Source organism: Oryx dammah, unplaced genomic scaffold (genome assembly GCF_014754425.2).
Source record: "Oryx dammah isolate SB20612 unplaced genomic scaffold, SCBI_Odam_1.1 HiC_scaffold_27, whole genome shotgun sequence".
In the NCBI taxonomy this organism is placed as follows: Eukaryota; Metazoa; Chordata; class Mammalia; order Artiodactyla; family Bovidae; genus Oryx; species Oryx dammah.
Genome location: NW_024070211.1, coordinates 24344532 through 24359431, shown reverse-complemented (window position 1 = coordinate 24359431; position 14900 = coordinate 24344532).

The window sequence follows — 14900 nt, the reverse complement described above, 5'->3', positions numbered from 1 at the left end:
CACATAGGGATGAATACCAAGTCACGAGGGGGTCTTAGGGATATTACATCATCTTCTGGACATGAGTGAGACCTGCTGACATTCTATGATCCTTTCTTTCTGATAACCAAAAACCTTATTTCTTGAACCAGGCACCACCCTCCAGATAAAGTTGCATTCCTATAGGGTGAGGGTGTAGTGAGTTACAATCAAGAAAGGAATTTATTTAACCCAAGGTTAACAGGATTAATCTTAAAGGTTAATACCTATCTCTCCTATATGCTTAAAGGTTAATACTTATTTCTCCTATATGTTAGTTATATTCATTATAAGGGCAGGGAATATGGAGATTTAGCAGCAAACATCAGCCCAACAAATGAAAATCCTTTCATCAATATAATTCCTAACCAACCCACTGTATTAATAATTTCTAACTCCCCCAAAGAACTTGCCTTTAGTAAGTCTAAAACATCTCGTGCCTCTCAGATTGGGAGGCTGTAAACAATCACATGTGGCCGGATGAACCTATACAGGTGGGCTAGATAACCTTCAGAGGAGTCCGTAAGCTGAAACACTCTTGTCACGCCCAGGAATTTTTATTGCCTTGGAGCTGCAAGTTAACTCCTTCTCCAAGAGAAACAGTTATGGGGAAGAGCATAAAACAGACTCTGGTTTTGGGGTAGATGCTTGGGAACAGGGGGTTTCCTGAGGCTTGATCACGCCTTTGCGTATGCCAAGCCTCCTTCCTCATGACCTTTGCCATGGGTGGAGTTCCTCACGCTGGCCCCCAACATTATACATGTTTCAATGCCATTCTCCCAAATCATCCCACACTCTCCCTCTCCCACAGAGTCCAAAAGACTGTTCTATCATCTGTGTCTTTTAAATATTTCTGCTTCTTTTACTCAGAGATTTCAAGCTAATAATTTCAACTTATCATAATGGTATATATTTTTCCATTTAAAACTTTATAAACAACACTTTATAATATTCCAGCAGAGGATAGTAAATTTTCAGGGGCTCTGGTGCCTGAATAAATATGAGAACAACTGTGTGGACCTTCCTTTGATTTATTTATTCAACAACCGTTCGTTAAGTGCCTACTGTGAGTTATATACTGCTGCTACTGCTAAGTCGCGTCAGTCGTGTCTGACTCTGTGCGACCCCATAGATGGCAGCCCACCAGGCTCCCCCGTCCCTGGGATTCTCCAGGCAAGAACACTGGAGTGGGTTGCCATTTCCTTCTCCAATGCAGGAAAGTGAAAAGTGAAAGTGAAGTCTCTCAGTCGTGTCCGACTCTTCGCGACCCCATGGACTGTAGCCCACCAGGTGAGTTATATACAGAGAATTAATAACATAAAGTGTGTGTGTATATGTGTGCTTTCAGTCACTCAGTTGTGTCTGACTCTTTGTGACTCCATGGACTTTAACCCACCAGACTCCTCTGTCTATAGAATTTTCCAGGCAAGAATACTGGAGTGGGTTGCCATTTCCTACTCCAGAGGATCTTCCCAAGCCAGGGACTGAACCCATGTCTCCTTCACTGGGAGGTGGATTCTTTACCACTACACCACCTAGGAAGCCCAACAACACAAGAATAGATACATAAATTCTAAATATTCTAGTAATTCTAAGGTAAAAATTCTGAAATAAAATGGAGAAATATTGAACCAATAAGGGTAACATAAGATGTGATATAATAGTAAAGGTTAGTTTAAAATTCCAAAGAGAGTTTAGATAGTAAAGCAATGGTTAATCTCTACTGGGGAACTGAGAATGAATTAATTGTGGACCATAGAAAGTAGCCTTGAAGACTGAGTAGGTGGAAATGCTAGGTTAAGACTTTCTGGGTATGAGCAACAAAAATGTATGTGAAAATGCATGAATTGTTTGGAGAAGCATGCATTTTCATGCAATGAAGGAACTTGGCAGGGTAAAGTAGGAGAGATGAGGAAGGAGAGCTGAAGCTAGTCTTTTCAACAAATATGTACTGAATTCCTATCAGCCCACATTTGTATCACAATTCATGAGCACCTTGAGTGTCATGCTAAGGACTTGAAGGATATTCCCATTGGTTTCAAGTTTAAGTCCCCAGGTGATAGATGGTCACTATTAACACTTCTATTTAACATTGCTTTGAGGGTCCAAACCAGGGCAATAAGGTAAGAAAATGAAACAGAAGTCATAAGAAGTATAAAAAAAAATCAGATGATCAGAGTTTGATACTGAATGATTGTGTAAGTAGAAAATCTAAAAGACTCTACAGATAAATTATTAGAGTTAATAAGTGATTTTAACAATTTTTTGTATGTAAGAGCAACCCAAACAATGTTATATTTATGTATTCCAGCCACAAAAAGTTAGAAAATAAAATTTAAAAATATTATATGTCATCAAATACAAAAATCAATCATAAAAATGTCAATTTTCTCTAAATCTATATAGTCAGTGCAATCAGAATCAATATCCCAGCAGATGGTATGTATGTATGTTTGTAATGTTTGTATGCATGTTTGTAAACTGACAAGCTAATTCTTAAATCTATATAAAAATTGAGAGACAAGAATATAAGTTGGCCTTTAAAAATAGGAAAAAATTGAGAGGACATATTCTACTGGGTCTTAAGACTTAATATAAAGTGGAGTAACTAAAACGAATCCACATTTAACCTCTGACAAATGTGGCACTGCTGAATGGTGGGAAAAAAAGATGGTCTTTTCAATAAATTGCACTGGATTAATTGGATATCCTCATGTGAAAAAAAGAAAATTTGACCCCTATATTACACACAAAATTCATTCCAGATGCATTTAAATCTAATTTGGAATGGAAAAACAATAAAGCTTGTAAAGGATAATATAGGAGAATACTTCCATAATTTTGAGACAGGAAAAGATTTCTTAAATAGTATATAAAAGTGACTAATATAAAGAAGTGATGGGACCAGATGCCATGATCTTCGTTTTCTGAATGTTGAGCTTTAAGCCAACTTTTTCACTCTCCTCTTTCACTTTCATCAAGAGACTTTTTTAGTTTCTCTTCACTTTCTGCCATAAGGGTGGTGTCATCTGCATATCTGAGGTTATTGATATTTCTCCCAGCAATCTTGATCCCAGCTTGTGCTTCTTCCAGCCCAGCGTTTCTCATGATGTGCTCTGCATAGAAGTTAAATAAGCAGGGTGACAATATACAGCCTTGATGTACTCCTTTTCCTATTTGGAACCAGTCTGTTGTTCCATGTCCAGTTCTAACTGTTGCTTACTGACCTGCATATAGGTTTCTCAAGAAGCAGGTCAGGTGGTCTGGTATTCCCATCTCGTTTGATGGGACCATAGCATCTGGTCCCATCACTTCATGGGAAATAGATGGGAAAACAGTGGAAACAGTGGCTGACTTTATTTTTTGGGGCTCCAGAATCACTGCAGATGGTGACTGCAGCCATGAAATTAAAAGACACTTACTCCTTGGAAGGAAAGTTATGACCAACCTAGACAGTATATTCAAAAGCAGAGACATTACTTTGCCAACAAAGGTCCGTCTAGTCAAGGCTATGGTTTTTCCAGTAGTCATGTATGGATGTGAGAGTTGGACTGTGAAGAAAGCTGAGCGCTGAAGAATTGATGCTTTTGAACTGTGGTGTTGGAGAAGACTCTTGGGAGTCCCTTGGACTGCAAGGAGGCCTAATTAGTCCATTCTAAAGGAGATCAGTCCTGGGTGTTCTTTGGAAGGAACCGAGCGACTGAACTGAATATAAAGAAAATTTAACAAATTAATATACTTTAAGATACACTGTGTTCTATTAAAAATTGAGAGAGTGAGAGGGTTAACTACAGTGTGGGAAAAGATAATTGCTACTCATAAAACTGACAATGGGCTTTTATTTAGAATATGTAAAGAATTGTTCAGTTCAGTTCAGTTCAGTTCAGTCGCTCAGTCGTGTCCGACTCTTTGCGACCCCATGAATTGCAGCACGCCAGGCCTCCCTGTCCATCACCAACTCCCGGAGTTCACTCAGACTCACGTCCATCCAGTCAGTGATGCCCTCCAGCCATCTCATCCTCTGTCGTCCCCTTCTCCTCCTGCCCCCAACCCCTCCCAACATCAAAGTATTTTCCAATGAGTCAACTCTTTGCATGAGGTGGCCAAAGTACTGGAGTTTCAGCTTTAGCATCATTCCTTCCAAAGAAATCCCAGGGCTGATCTCCATAACCTGGTTTAAACAGAGGGGGAGGTAGTGAGAGACTAGAAAAGTTGCTTCACAAAGGGAGATTTCAAAAATGTCAATACACATTGGAAAAGGTGCTCAATGTCATGAACAATCAGGAAAATGCAAATGGAAACCCCAATGAGATACCCTTGTAGAACCACCAGAATAAGTAAAATTAATCAGAATGACCACACCAACTGTAAAGAAATGGGAAAAGTCTCCACTTCTGGTAGAACCACATTGGAAAACCTAGCATTGTCTATTCTCACTGAACAGATATAGATGTTATGAAAACAAATCAACTCTCAACAGACACTTATTTGAAGCAGGAGACTTGCCTAAGGATGTTTGTTATAGTATTATTTCCTAACATCCTCAACTAAGAATAGTCCAAAGGTCTATCAATATTAAAATGAATAACCAAGCTGTGGTTTGTTCATTCAATGAAATACAAAACAACAGTGAAAATGTTTACATGGGTATACATATAAATGCCTTCCCTGGTGGCTCAGATGGTAAAGTGTCTGTCTACAATGTGAGAGACCAGGGTTCGATCCCTGGGTGGAGAAGATCCCCTGGAGAAGGAAATGGCAATCCACTCCAGTATTCTTGCCTGGAAAATCCCATAGATGGAGGAGCCTGATAGGCTACAGTCCATGGGGTCGCAAAGAGTCAGACACGACTAACTTCACTCACTCATACATATAAATATAGATAAATTTGTTAACTATAACATTAAGCAAAAGAAGCAGTTCACAAAGGAACACATTCTTTGTGACTACACTTGAACTTCAAAAACCAGGCAAGAGAAATCTAGAGTTACAAGTCAGGTAAATAGTTACCTTAGGGAGGAAAGGAATTAGTGTTCTATTTCTTGGTCCAGGTAGTAGTTACATGGGTATGTTGACTATGTAGTAATTTATTGACCTATAGGCTTACAATTTTTGCATTTTTTTTTCTGAAGGCATGCTATCATTTACTTTATAAAAATTTAAGGGGCTATCAATTTCCCAGGGAATATTTATTTTGAAACACTCTGAGAAAATTGTTGAAAGTTTTTTTTAATATAAATTTATTTATTTTAATTGGAAGTTAATTACTTTACAATATTGTATTGGTTTTGCTATACATCAACATGAATCCACCACAGGTATACACGTTTTCCCCATCCTGAACCCCCGCCCCCCACCTCCCTCCCCGTACCATCCTTCTGGGTCATCCCAGTGCACCAGCCCCAAGCATCCTGTATCATACATCGAAACTGCACTGGCGATTCGTTTCATATATATTATAACTACCAAATTTTGACCGCTACCTCACCACTGAATTTTTTATCTCATACTCTGCCTTGGGGATGAAACAGAGAGGTGTAAAATTTGAATTTTTGATGTTATCTTTAGTTTTTATATTTAGCAATTATCTCAGAGTTTTTTCTTTCGATAACTTTTTGCCTATTTTTCCCAATCAGTTCAGTTCAGTCACTCAGTTGTGTCTGACTCTTTGCGACCCCATGAACCACTGCACACCAGGCCTCCCTGTCCATCACCAACTCCCAGAGTCCACCCAAACCCGTGTCCATTGAGTCGGTGATGCCATCCAACCATCTCATCCTCTGTCATCCCCTTCTCCTCCTGCCCTCAACTTTCCCAGCATCAGGGTCTTTTCAAATGAGTCAGCTCTTTGCATCAGGTGTCCAGAGTATTGCAGTTTCAGCCTCAACATCAGTCCTTCCAATGGACACCCAGGACTGATCTCCTTTAGGATGGACTGCTTGGATCTCCTTGCAGTCCAAGGGACTCTCAAGAGTCTTCTCCAACACCACAGTTCAAAAGCATCAATTCTTTGGCACTCAGCCTTCTTCACAGTCCAACTCTCACATCCATACATGACCACTGGAAAAACCATAACCTTGACTAGATGGACCTTTGTTGGCAAAGCAGTGTCTCTGCTTTTTAATATGCTGTCTAGGCTGGTCATAACTTTCCTTCCAAGGAGTAAGCGTCTTTTAATTTCATGGCTGCAGTCACCATCTGCAGTGATTCTGGAGCCCAGAAAAATAAAGTCAGCCACTGTTTCCACTGTTTCTCCATCTATTTGCCATGAAGTGATGGAACTAGATGCCATGATCTTAGTTTTCTGAATGTTGAGCTTTAAGCCAACTCTTTCACTCTCTTCTTTGACTTTCATCAAGAGGCTCTTTAGTTCTTCTTCACTTTCTGCCATAAGGGTGGTGTCATCTGCATATCTGAGGTGATTGATATTTCTCCTGGCAATCTTGATTCCAGCTTGTGCTTCTTCCAGCCCAGTGTTTCTCATGATGTACTCTGCATAGAAGTTAAATAAGCAGGGTGACAATAGACAGCCTTGACATACTCCTTTTCTTATTTGGAACCAGTCTGTTGTTCCATGTCCAGTTCTAACTGCTGCTTCCTGACCTGCATACAGATTTCTCAAGAGGCAGGTCAGGTAGTCTGGTATTCCCATCTCTCTCAGAATTTTCCACAGTTTATTGTGAAACACACAAAGGCTTTGGCATAGTCAATAAAGCAGAAATAGATGTTTTTCTGGAACTCTCTTGCTTTTTCCATGATCCAGTGGATGTTGGCAATTTGATCTCTGGTTCCTCTGCCTTTTCTAAAACCACTTTGAACATCTGGAAGTTCATGGTTCACATATTGCTGAAGCCTGGCTTGGAGAATTTTAAACATAACTTTACTAGCATGTGAGATGATTGCAATTGTGCAGTAGTTTGAGCATTCTCTGGCATTGCCTTTCTTTGGAATTGGAATGAAAACTGACCTTTTCCAGTCCTGTGGCCACTGCTGAGTTTTCCAAACTTACTGATATATTGAGTGCAGCACTTTCACAGCATCATCTTTCAGGATCTGAAATAGCTCAACTGGAATTCCATCACCTCCACTAGCTTTGTTCCTAGTGATGTTTCCTAAGGCCCACTTGACTTCACATTCCAGGATGTCTGGCTCTAGGTGAGTGATCACACCATCGTGATTATCTGGGTCACGAAGATCTTTTTTTGTATAGTTCTTCCGTGTATTCTTGCCACTTCTTCTTAATATCTTCTGCTTCTGTTAGGTCCATACCATTTCTGTCTTTTATTGTGCCCATCTTTGCATGAAAATTTCCCTTGGTATCTCTAATTTTCTTGAGGAGATCTCTAGTCTTTCCCATTCTATTGTTTTCCTCTATTTCTTTGCAATGATCACTGAGGAAGGGTTTCTTATCTCTCCTCGCTGTTCTTTGAACTCTGCATGCAAATGGGTATATCTTTCCTTTTCTCCTTTGCTTTTCGCTTCCCTTCTTTTCTCAGCTATTTATAAGGCCTCCTCAGACAGCCATTTTTGCTTTTTTGCATTTCTTTTTCTTTGGGATGGTCTTGCTTCTTGTCTCCTGTACAATGTCATGAACCTCCATCCATAGTTCATCAGGCACTCTGTCTATCAGATCTAGGCCCTTAAATCTATTTCTCACTTCCACTGTATAATCATAAGGGATTTGATTGAGGTCATACCTGAATGGTCTAGTGGTTTTCTCCACTTTCTTCAATTTCAGCCTGTATTTGGCAATAACGAGTTTATGATCCAAGCCACAGTCAGCTCCCGGTCTTGTTTTTGTATAGAGCTTCTCCATCTTTGGCTGCAAAGAATATAATCAATCTGATTTTGGTGTCGACCATTTGGTGATGTCCATGTGTAGAGTCTTCTTTTCTGTTGTTTTTATTAGTATTATTTTATTGTTATTATTTTTCCCAATAATACTCTTAAAGTACAGCCAAGTAAAGACTCATTTTCTCTATTTACATTTATGTCTTTATTGCCAATCACTTCTGAACCAGCCAGCAGTGGTAGAACTCATTAACATAACATCTTGCTTATAATAAATATGTGTTTATCATTAAAGACAACAAAACAAGCTTTTTTCTTCCCTGAAAACTGATATGATTTGTTTCCTCATGAAGTCAGAAAATTTACTTTCTCTGCTCAGAGCCAATTTTATAATAAAAAGTAGAAAAAAATTTTTTCCAAACTTTCATAAGGCATTTTTCTTACCAGGGCATGTGTAGAACAAACTGTATCTTAGCTATTTTTCTGATCATTTTAATCCACTATATAAAGGCATCAGTGGGGGTAGGTCTCATGGTGGTGGGGGTGTTGATCCATGACTGGTTAGGTCTCTGATTGGAAACTCAAGTCAGAAGACTTGAAAGAAAATGATGTCAGAATCCAAGTTTTTCTCCTCTTGGCAGTGGTTCACTTTAACTTCTGCCTAGTGGTACTGTTTCCTTGACACTTTTTGATTTCCCAAACCAAACTGATAGTTATAAAGAGACCATAAAAGTAGTTGAGGCCAGATTGGTTATCTTGAGGTAGTCTTAATTTTTCCTTAACTTTTGATAGAAACATGGGTAGTAGAAATATATGCTTTCATCCTGTTTAAGAAAAACAGTAGCGTGAACATGATAAAAACAGAAGAGTTACTCAACCATAATATATGGGACACCTCACAGAGTGCTGAGCACTAAGATAAACCAGGGAACTCACATCTATGCTTAGGAGCTTTGGTTCATTGTTGTTGTTTGTGAGAAGGGGCCAGTTTTGGCAGGACTTTTCATTTTAAAGAAAAACTGAATGCCCTGATATTCACCTGGAATTTATGAGTTTTTAAGTGTTGGCAACTAATTTAAATTATTTTAAAAAACACTTTGAGGGCAAAACTATTTAAAGATGTCAGTTTGAGATCAATGCCATATAATTTCCATTTATTTAAAATCTTGACATGTTAATTTCAAATGATTATTTTTCCACTCTGCTTAAGCTTTCTTTCTGGGACTCCACCATACAATACATTGTTAATTTATTTTTGTAAAGGACTACCTATACACAATAACAAGGCATTTCTTCAAGTAACATTTTCTGGTCAAATGTGTTAGTAATCTAGGGTGTCTTCAGTTTTGCCCATGATTTAGAACTTGGAGTGTCTCTGCTTTCAGTAGCATGGGGTGATGAAGGTTGCTGGGAGGACATGGATCAGTCAGCTGTGGGTGTGGCCAGTGAAAGTTCCCTTGGAGTCAACAACTTCTTGTTCTGATATTATTTTTCTGGGGACAAGACATTTCACATAGCCTCCTGCTGCTCCATGGAATCTGGGACATCAGTCTTGAAGGAATGCCTGGTTATGTAAGGGAAACCACAGGGAGGCTGAGACAGAAAGTGCTCTTCATAGGAGGTTACTTTTGAAGACCCAAAGCTGGTCTCTAGGAAGGATCATAACTGACCCTGAGTTCATGATGCTTTATCAGGACCAGGGTTTCAGTGACCTTGGGAAACTCCATTATTTCTGCTCCTTTTGGAGTCTGAACTCTTAACCACCATGAATCTCTTATCCTTCCCTCTTGACACTTTTCTGGCTCCACTTTCCTTCCTCTTACAGTTTCCTGTCAGTGGCATCACTTTCCATCCAACTCCACCAATAAACTCATAACCTAGAAGACCTTGACATCCTTCACCCTTGGCTCCCATAGGTAACAACCCTCCTCAAGTTCCAGAGTTTTGACCCCAACTAGATCTTGAATCTCTTTCTTTTACACCCACTGCCACTGCCCTATGCAGGTGACCATAATATTTTGTTAAAAGGTTTTCCATACTCACATTAGCCAGGCCCAGGCTACTATAACAAACACCATGGACTGGGTGGCTTAAGCAGCAGACATTTATTTCTCACCGATCTGGAGGCTACGAAGCCAAACATCAAGGTGTCTTCTTGCAGTGGCCTCATATGGTTAAGAGAGCTCTGGTATCTCTTCCCCTTCTTATAAGACGCCTCCATGATGGAGGGGGTCCAACTTGTGACTTCATCTAAACTTAATCACTTTCCAAAGGCTTCACCTCCTAATACCATTACATGGAAGGTTAGAGCTACATCAGGTGATGTTTGCAGGGACACAGACGTCTGGTTCGTAACAGTGATGTTTAAAAATGCAAATTTGAGGGACTTCCCTGACTGTCCAGTGGTTAAGACTTTGCCTTCTGATGCAGGGGTTGTGAGTTTGACCCCTGGTCAGGAAGCTAAGCTCCCATATGCCTCATGGCCAAAAAAACAAAATATAAAACAGAAGCAATATTGTAACAAATTTAATAAAGACTCTAAAATGGTCTGAGATCAAACCAGTCAATCCTAAAGGAAATCAAACTCATTGGATGGACTGATGCTTAAGCTGCAGCTTCAATACATGAACTGCAGACAGACTTGCTTTTCACCTCACTCTCCTTTATGACCACAGACAAACCCTCTCCAGCCTTGATGCCCTCTGCATTTCATATACTGCTCTGAACTCACTGGCCCTCTCTCATTCTAAGTCGCCTATGTGCTATCCTCCTTTCCCTACACCTATGCTGCTATTTCTCCACCTTTCTGCCAAATAAACTCTTGCTAACCCTTTACAATTTAACTCAAAAGTTTATTCCTCAGGGAAAGCTTCCCCATCCCCAGGCCAGGTGAGGTTCCCTTCCACAAATAATGATGTTGTTGTTGATGATGATGATAATACAGTATTAGTCATGACTAAACTTGATTGACCACCAACCAGGGCTGTCTTCTAGTCCTTTCTTATTTCATCTCCACAACCACACTCAGAGGCATATTCTAGTGTTCTGATTTTACAGATGAAGACTCCAGCACAAAGCGAATTCAATAATTTAGTCAAGAAACCATGGCAACTTTGTTTACACATTTTTATTACACTAGGAAGCTTGTCTCTATTAATTTTCTTTTCTTTGTGTTCATGAGAGTTTATAATTACATATTTATTTTTATAAAAATTAAAAAAGGTATGTCTACCTTCCCATTGGACTTTATGGTCAGAAAGGGCTGGGACTTTTTGGCACATGTGTGTGTGTGTGTATATGTTTGCTTAGCCCTAAATTGCAGGTCTGTATTGTGCCTGGAGGACAGCAGGTACTCCATAATAGAATGCTTTCAAAATTTTTTTTCTCAAATGATTGTGCAAAATATCCTGCAACAAGGATTAGATTCCTGCTACTTCTTAAGGAATCTTTCAAAGGGAAAAAAAGCAATCTGTACAGAGGTGTATAGGATATTACAGTGTCTCCGAAGAACCATGTTCTTTAATGCTATTATATTAAAGAATTTTAAGGATGACTCAGAGTGATAGGCAAGTGAGGAGAACAACAGTGAGTTATTTCCAAGAACACAGAGGTCTTTGCTCCTAGCCTTGGTGACAGCATCTTGGAAATGAACTCAGATTGGCTGGATTTGGGTGATATGACCACCACTGAACTGACTAACTCAGGGGCTGGAAGTGCCCTGATTAGCTATACATGATTATGCCCACTCTTAGAGCAGGGCAGTGTTTTCTGTCACCAGTTGGAAATGAGCTAAGAGCACAAGTACCAGAGATGACCCAAACCAAAGCTACCACATAGTCTTACAGGCAAGAGTGGCTTTGTAGTAAGGAATTTGGGTGTATACTATCTTAGTGGATAATGCTGTCTAAAATCACCTTTTTTTTTTTTTTGTCCATAATTTAGATAACCATGGAGCTCTACCTGTCGCAAGATGATACTCTGTGCTAGTTTATCTAGTAGCTCTATTTCTTAGAGTAAATTAATAAATTGGTATCCTGGTTTATACACAAGCACTGTGGGCTGTGCTTTAAAGACAGATTTACTTTTCAGAGTGCTAACAATTCAGGGTTATTAGCCTGCAAGCCCAACCTGAATTGTGATGAATTCACCAAGGTGATGCTGGTGTGTGTTGGGGGGTGGGGGTTCACTTCTAGAAGGACAGAGCTATACTCAGGGATATCATGATTTCACCTTATCATTTCCATTCAACCTTCAACACACTGTAAATATAAGTAAGGCATTAAATAAGAATTAGAAATGTGTCCACCAATCATCCAGATGCCATCCATGGCTGGTCTCACATTCTTGAAAATTCTCCTCTAGGGGTTTGCCACTCTGTCCTTTTGTGTATGTAACTCCACACGAAGGTAGGGGCCATGTGCTTATATATATTGCTGACTGTAGCTTCAGTGTTAGCTCAGTGGGTGCTCATACAAAGAAGATCAATTCATATTTTTGAATGAATAAATAAAATGAATTAATAATGCCTGACATTTTCCATTCTGCCTTTCCTTCTATCCTTCCTTCTAACCAGGCAGCAGAAATGTAAAAATTCCAGATTTCCTAAACTCTAGATATATATTTCATCTACAGGTTTTTGTGGGATTCTCAGGTGTCACTAGTGGTAAAGAACCCACTTGCCAATGCAGGTAGACACAGGTGAGTTTTATTCCTGGGTTGGGAAGATGCCCTGGAAGAGGGCGTGGCAACCCACTTTAGTATTCTTGCCTGGAGAATCCTGGCAGGCTGCAGCCCATAGGGTTGCACAATCAGACATGACTGAAGCGACTTGACCTGCACGCACAATTGTTGTGTTGTGTCTCACTGCTGATGGTGCCTTAGAATGGAAATCAGTTGGTTTTTCCCCTTGTGCTGCTGGGCCTCGCATTGTAGCAACATAGTAAAAACCACATTGATCATTCTCCACCCTCAGCAGAACCCTTCCATTCCTTGCAAGAGCTAGTCAAATGGTTGAATTACCTGGCTTACTTGAAGACTTCTGTGTTGTCAGTCTTCCCTTCTGGAAGCAAAGCGTTTGTTAAAATTGGATGTAGAGCACAAAACTTCCTGTCTTTAAACCTCAGGCCCTGGGAAAAATAGATGTGAAGGCAAACTCAAGCTTTGAAGAGAGCACATTCTCACTGGCTGAGCTGACAAAACTCAGATGTCCTACTTAAGCTTCAAGTATGTCGCCAGTTCACACAAATGAGTTGAAAAATACCATTCAACTTTAATGGTGGTGTTTCCTTTGCTAAGCAGTGCCTTTCTCCCCATCTCCCTTTCCCTGTTCCCTTTCTTTTACAAAAAATATTTTAAAAAAATTATTCACAAGTAAAGAGGAAACATAGCAACATTTCTTAAATAGTCCCCCCCCCAAATGGTTATGAGGATGCCCTGACACCTGAAACAGGGAAGAAACCTCTTTAAATATGTTCAATCAGCTTCCTTCAGTTTTTAACAAAATCAACAACAAAGAGAAATAAGTTTCTAAATGTTACAGTAGTTTCCAAAGCAAATTCCAGAGAATAGCAGAGTTCCATTGAAGTTCTTCAAGGGCTCCACACATATTTGGTTTTAATTTTATTTTTGCACAGGTTTTAAAGTCTTTCAGGATTGCAATTTTTATATCACCAAATGTCATGTATTTTAAATATAGACTGATGAAGGCCATCAATTAATTATTTGCTTGTACTGATGGGTTCATTTATTTCTGAGTACAAATAAGCTATAATACTTTCCCTGTATATTTTTGAGATTAGTTGTTTGTCAGTTACTTCATTTGCTATTATTTTCTCCCATTCAGAAGGCTGTCTTTTCACTTTGCTTATATTTTCCTTTGTTGTGCAGCTTTTAATTTTAATTAGGTCCCATTTGTTTATTTTTGCTTTTATTTCCAGAATTCTGGGAGGTGGATCATAGAGGATCCTGCTGTGGTTTATGTTGGAGAGTGTTTTGCCTATGTTTTCCTCTAGGAGTTTTATAGTTTCTGGTCTTACATTTAGATCTTTAATCCATTTTGAGTTTATCTTTGTGTGCAGTGTTAGAAAGTGATCTAGTTTCATTCTTTGACAAGTGGTTGACCAGTTTTCCCAGCACCACTTGTTAAAGAGATTGTCTTTACTCCATTGTATATTCTTGCCTCCTTTGTCAAAGATAAGGTGTCCATATGTGTGTGGATTTATCTCTGGGCTTTCTATTTTGTTCCATTGATCTATATTTCTGTCTTTGTGCCAATACCATACTGTCTTGATGACTGTGGCTTTGTAGTAGAGCCTGAAGTCAGGCAAGTTGATTCCTCCAGTTCCATTCTTCTTTCTCAAGATTGCTTTGGCTATTAAAATATACAAGCAACTCCTGCAGCTCAATTCCAGAAAAATAAACGACCCAATCAAAAAATGGGCCAAAGAACTAAATAGACATTTCTCCAAAGAAGACATACAGATGGCTAACAAACACATGAAAAGATGCTCAACATCACTCATTATTAGAGAAATGCAAATCAAAACCACAATGAGGTACCACTTCACACCAGTCAGAATGTCTGAGATCCAAAAATCTGCAAGCAATAAGTGCTGGAGAGGGTGTGGAGAAAAGGGAACCCTCCTACACTGTTGGTGGGAATGCAAACTAGTACAGCCACTATGGAGAACAGTGTGGAGATTCCTTAAAAAATTGCAAATGGAATTGCCTTATGACCCAGCAATCCCACTGCTGGGCATACACACTGAGGAAACCAGAATTGAAAGAGACACATGTACCCCAATGTTCATCGCAGCACTGTTTATAATAGCCAGGACATGGAAACAACCTAGATGTCCATCAGCAGAGGAATGGATAAGAAAGCTGTGGTACATATAAACAATGGAGTATTACTCAGCTGTTAAAAAGAATACATTTGAATCAGTTCTGATGAGATGGATGAAACTGGAGCCGATTATACAGAGTGAAGTAAGCCAGAAAGAAAAACACCAATACAGTATACTAACACATATATATGGAATTTAGAAAGATGGCAATGATGACCCTGTATGCAGGACAGCAAAAAAGACACA